We start from the raw sequence: 6,183 nt of genomic DNA, 5'->3' as shown, positions 1-6,183 counted from the left end.
TGCCTTTTCTATTACACATCATTCATACTAAGTCAATTCCCAGACATGGACATACAACATAAGTTGTACCAGACAATTCAAATCCTGCAGTTCAAATCCCACAAAGACAGGCACATTGACTTCAGTCAATTTAACGTTTCTGTCCCTGTTTCCCAACTGTTGGATCTGCAGGATGTGAGTCGGCAAAGAAAAGGATCAAGGAAAAGGATCAATTGTGATGGAGCAGGTAGAGAAAACTATCAATCACCCATATATCAGGCAGCTGTCACAGGCCGACATGGATGAGTTGAAGGCCCTGAAGAGGAAACTGACAGTTAGCATCCGCCTGGACAAGGGACTAGAAGACCAGGAGTCAAAAATCCACCTGGAGGGTCTGACCAGGGATGTATTAATAGCAGACTCTGCAGTCAGGTCAGCAAACACTAACCACAGTTATTGATTACCCTAACCCAGATAAGAGAAAAAAAAATCACTGTTAAATAAATCTTCAGTTTCAATTAAGTTATTTCTGTAACTGTTTCTTGTGATCCTCAGGGACATCATCAAGAAGGTGGAGAGGACGGAGATCCTGAAGAACAAAGCCTTGATGACTGCACTAGAAGAATGGAAGTTTCAAGACCACAGTGGGGTAAAGTTGCCTTTTGACATGTACACCAACCTCAACCTTGAGGAGGCTCTGCATAAAAAACAAAGTTTAAAGGTCAAGATCTACCGAGGAGGCACGGCCAGAACCCACCACAGCCACCCCCACCACCCACCAGGCCCTAATGTCTAACATGCAATAAAATTAGGGGGAGAGCGGCAGATCATCCACCACCCCCAATCCCCCAGGGCCACCAACCCACACAGACCACAAGACAGCCCCCTCCCCCCATCCGGATCCCTGACCCGCAGCACCGCAGACCGACCAGAAAAGACACAGTCACCTACCTGCCCTAAGAAATATAATCAATTAGAGGTGCCCAGGTTAAATCAAAGTCAGCTAATTGTTTTTTTATGGAAGCAGACATTCTCCCCATAGAGATGTGATCTAAAATTAGATTTCTGTATTGGTTTAAACTTAAGTTTTTCTTGTTTATCCAATTCAGGAGGATAGTTTTCTTGGCGATGCTTAGGCTAGTGATAAGTATGTGTAATTTTTTCATGTCTATATGTATTCGATTTAAATCACCTAATATGCATAGCGCGGGGGTAGGCAGTATGTTGCAATTGAGACATGCTGAGAGGTCCCTACATACCCTACACCAGAATGTATACACAGCTGTTCATAGCCATATAGCATGCATCTAACTATTTGCTGTGTTTTCGTTGCAGTTTGAGAAGATATTTGATTGTGAGAACTAGGGCTGGGCGATATGGACCAAAACTGATATCGCGATATTTTTGTTCAAATGGCGATATGCGATATTATAACGATATTTTGAACAAAACGCATTAGCACACTAGCTCACCGGTTGGCCGCTCAGCTGACAGCTGAGAACTGAAACAGCTGATAGATGAAACCCGGAGACAGGAGACCAGAGCCTCGGTGTCGGACACGGTAAACAACAAGCCGCTGATGTGTTTTAAGTCCACTTGGAGCCAAAATCTGCGGCTAACCGCTGACCGGCTAACAGCTGGTACCGCTAAAAACTAGCGGCAACAAACAGACATTACGTCACCAGCTCAACCTTTATTTTGTATTAACAAGTAACGAAGATGGTTAAGAAATTATTCTTTTTCTTAGTCACCAACTGCTCACTCTCTGCCTGCACCGTGTCCGCCACGTTTTCGTTCAAATGTCTGTTGTGATGTGTAGCATGGGTGGGAGAACAAGGGCTGTGATTGAGCAGCAATTAAATGGCGTTCGCAAGGCAACATAAAAATAATATATAATATACTGATATGGCGATATTGTCTCAACTACATATCTCTTTCAAAATATACCGGTATTACTCTTACTACCGGTATATCGCCCAGCCCTAAAGTGAGAACCCCATTCTGAACAGCCTTTGTCCTGTGTAGTGTGTTCTGTGTAAGATTTTGTATTGTATTAGTTGTAGGTCTGGATTGTTTATTATTTTGAATGTATTAGATGATATTTGTGTTGCGACTTAACAACCGTTTAACGTCGCTTGAGAGGAGATAGGTCCTGTTTGTTTGTATTACGCGCTGCCAGTACAGAGGAGCACGCTGAGTCCGGGTAAGCAAGTTTCAGGATGTTTAATAAACACAACAGCTACTACAGCGGTTATTTCGAAATGCACACCCAGGTAAGATGTAGTAGGTGCACTGTTTGCGTATGTGTATCATAGCTGAACATAAAGCGGTCAACAAAAATTACGGCTACCTGACTCTCCTCTCTCCACCCGTTGCAGGTGATTCAGCCCCTAATTATAACCTACTACGGTGCCCATGTGACGTTTTTTTTTATTTCTCCTTTATTTAACCAGATAAAAAGACCCATTGAGATCAAGATCTCTTTCACAAGGGTGACCTGGCCAAGAAAGGCAGCAGCACACATCATAGTTAAATAAAAACAGGAAGACAACAACTACAATACAAACATAGAATTACAAAAGTACAACTAGACAAACATAAAGTGCAAAAGTTTTGGTCGCAGTAACAATTTAAGAACACAGGCACTGTTGAATAGTTTTTTGTTGTCTATCTTTTAAGATGGAGCGGAAAGCTCCATCTTAAAAAAGAAATAAGAGCATGAAAAGGATAAAAAGCATAAAAAGAAATAAGAGCATGCAATTTAAGTTAAGTTTGGAGGGTATTCCAAGCAGAGGGGGCAGAGAAACTGAAAGCTTTTTTTCCCATTTCGGTCCGAACGCGTGAGGCAGACAAGTGCAAAATATCATTTGAACTTAAGGCATAATGGCTTCTGGTCCGCTGCAGAAAATCAAAGCCCAAATAATCCCCCGCAAGCAATGTGTGGCTCCTACAATTTGTAACCAGAAATGTTCAACTATGTTGATGGATAGGTCTGTCTCCCATTTTGTGGTTGGCAATTGTACAATCATTTTTAGTCAATAGCACTATAACATGTGTTTTAGACACCATTTTGGGAGACATAAACTTTAGAAATGGTTGCAGTTAGTTCTATGTCCAATTTACTGGTTTTAAACCTCACCTGGATTACAGATTTGATTTGTAGATATTCAAAATACGTGTTGCTGTTAATGCCATATTGTTCCACTAAGTTCTGAAATGGGATGAATTTGTTATCTTGGATGATTTGTTCCAGGAGCCTTATACCCTTTCTTGCCATGATTTTAATTTTAATGTTGTTTTATTCCGTAGGATATCTGGATTATTCCAGATTGGGGTAAATTTACATTAGCTATGCGAGGACCAAAATATTTGTTGTTTTCAATGATATTCAGGCATACCCAGAATACATTATCCCCTTTACATGATCACACAGTCACATGTTTAAGATTAAGTTCAGCCTACAAAATATATCAAAACTAATTCATATAAAATTGTAACTTTTTAAAGGTGCAAGTAATATATTTACTGTTGCATCATAGCCTGCATTTGCATTAAAGGGATAGTTCAAGATTGGTTAAGTGATGTGTTGTATGTGCCTATACTTAAAAAAGTATAGACTAAAAAGACTCACCTTACAAAAAATACACTAGCTTGAATGTAAACTATCTATGTTTGCTGCATTATCTCACTGTCTATTATCTCACTTTTTAAAATGCTCACTCTCTAGCAGCAAAGTCCATAGAGGAAATCATTGTTTTTAGCTCACAGGGACATGGGTGACGCTTGTCTGCTGCTCCCTCTTTTGGTAAGTTTGTTCTATTTAAGTAGACCCAAATGCAACATTTCACAAGAAGACCTGGGTTCGAACCCCAGTTGGAAGAAGGGCCTTTCTGCATGGAGTTTGCATGTGATCCTGGTGTGTGTGGGTTTTCTCCAGATTCTCCGGCTTCCTCCCACAGTCCACAGTCACATGTGTGTGACCCTGCGATGGAGTGGCGAACTGTCCAGAGTGTACCCCGCCTATAAGATAAGATACCTTTATTTATCTCACAGTGGAGAGAAAACGGCATTACAGCAGCTCAACAATAGATAAAAAACAAACAAACAATATACAAGTAAGTAATACAGGAAATTATTTACATATATATATATAAATATAAGTATAAATATAAATATACATATGTAATAAGGTGCAGTTTCTCTCGGTGGTAAAAATTTACAATGGGTGTAAACATGGCGTTATGGCAGACCAAAAATGAAATGTGGTAACAACAGGGACATAAACATCGTTATAATATTTATACACTGTTGTTGTAGAGTCGTACTGCAGTTGGAATGAATGACATGCGGAGGCGCTCTGTCCTGCACTAAGGGTGTATCAGTCTCTGACTGAAGGAGCTGCATAAGGACCCAACAGTCTTGTGTAGAGGGTGTGAGGTGTTGTCCATGATGGCAGATAGTTTGGCCAGGGCCCTCCTCTCATGGATGACCTGAATGGAGTCCAAAGGACAGCCACAGACCGAGCCGGCTTTCTTTATGATTCGGTTCAGTCTGTTTTTGTCCCGCACAGAACCCCCCCCCCCCCAACACACCACAGCAAACAGGGCTACTGACGCGACCACAGTGTCATAGAATGTCCTCAGTAGTTTCCTGCACACCCCAAAGGAACGCAGTCTCCGCAGGAGATACAGACGGCACTGACCCCTCTGGTAGAGTGAGTCAGTGTTGTCAGACCAGTCCAGTTTGTTGTTTAGGTGAACACCCAGGTACTTGTATGTCCTCACCCTCTCGATATCCAGTCCCTGGATGTTCACCAGTGCAGGGATTTTGGGTTTCCTGCTGAAGTCAACCACCATTTCCTTCGTCTTGCTGGCGTTCACTTGAAGGTGATTTAGCTCGCACCAGCTGACAAAGTCCATGATGGTATCACCCTATGGCTGAGATTGGCACAGCACCCTCCGGTGGAGGATAAAGTGGTAATTGATGGATGGAAGTCACAGAATAACAAATGTTTAATTTACTGATGGAGGCAGTAGTGAGTGGATTAACAACTTTAGTGTGGCATGATGTATAATCACAAATTTTCTCGTTGGACTTTGGTGAGGGGCAGTGAGTGGTTTACAAAGAAATACAAATTTCAGTTTCCTGTCAGAAAACACTATCAGTGACATAAAGTGGTGAACATGTGTCACAGACTCACGGACAGTAAATTGAACAAATCGTCATTTTGTTCATTTGTCGTTCATTTTTACAGCGGGTGGCGCTGTAGCCCTCTTGTGGGCGATGTAAAAAAGCGGTTCTCAAACACTTAACACTGAAGGCAACATGGTTTGCTTCAGCTGACAAAGTATAATAAACAAAATGTCACAAGCAATTCAAACCATATGAAAACCTAGGAAAGCAAATACACACCACAATAAAGTGACTTGTGTCCTGTATCCTCCCTGCCATTGTTGTTTAACAGCACGACGGTGACTAGGTACGTGACAAATGAATGGTTTCAATGCTGGCAACATGAAGGATTTTTGTGTGTGCGCGCAATTTTCTTTTTTCTTTTTTTTAAGCAACACAAAACATATATAACAACTAAAGCATCAAAGCCTTTGTTCTGAATATATTAAAATTGTGTTTTGGCTTTGCATTTTCTTGTATTTTTGTTTTCACTTCATAATATTATATGACTAGAATATCAAAGGTTCGGTGTGTAGGGTTTAGTTACATATTTTTGCTTGTAAAGCAATGACTAAACACACTCCAAAGTTGCAATTAACAAAATAACTATGATACGATACCTAAATGTAATGAGGTTACATTTCATTTATCAAGAGCAATGTTTTTGTGAGAAGAATGGAGCTTTACGTCTGAACAATGTGGAAAATGGAAATCACTTTGTTTTCTGAAAAGTGCTGTGTGTACAATTAATGGAGATTGATCTATGAACTGACATTAAACATGAAATGTATAATTATGTTTTCTTTAATTCATTAATATCAGCTGAAAATTAAGAAATAATGTGTTTCCGGGACCATACAATGATCCCTTTGCATTAGATGCAGGGCAGATCCTCTTTCATGGAATCCACCCTATTTGTATACTGCCAAGTTTGGACAGTAGCTTACAGTTTTTTTTGTTCACATTAATCCATCCTTATTACACACCAGTAGTGCACATGCGCAGTGGGGAATTGGGTGCCTTGCTCTGAGG

This window comes from Solea solea, chromosome 8 (assembly GCF_958295425.1).
Source record: "Solea solea chromosome 8, fSolSol10.1, whole genome shotgun sequence".
Lineage (NCBI taxonomy): Eukaryota > Metazoa > Chordata > Actinopteri > Pleuronectiformes > Soleidae > Solea > Solea solea.
The sequence above is the reverse complement of the archived record's forward strand: the minus strand, read 5'-3'. Positions refer to the sequence as shown.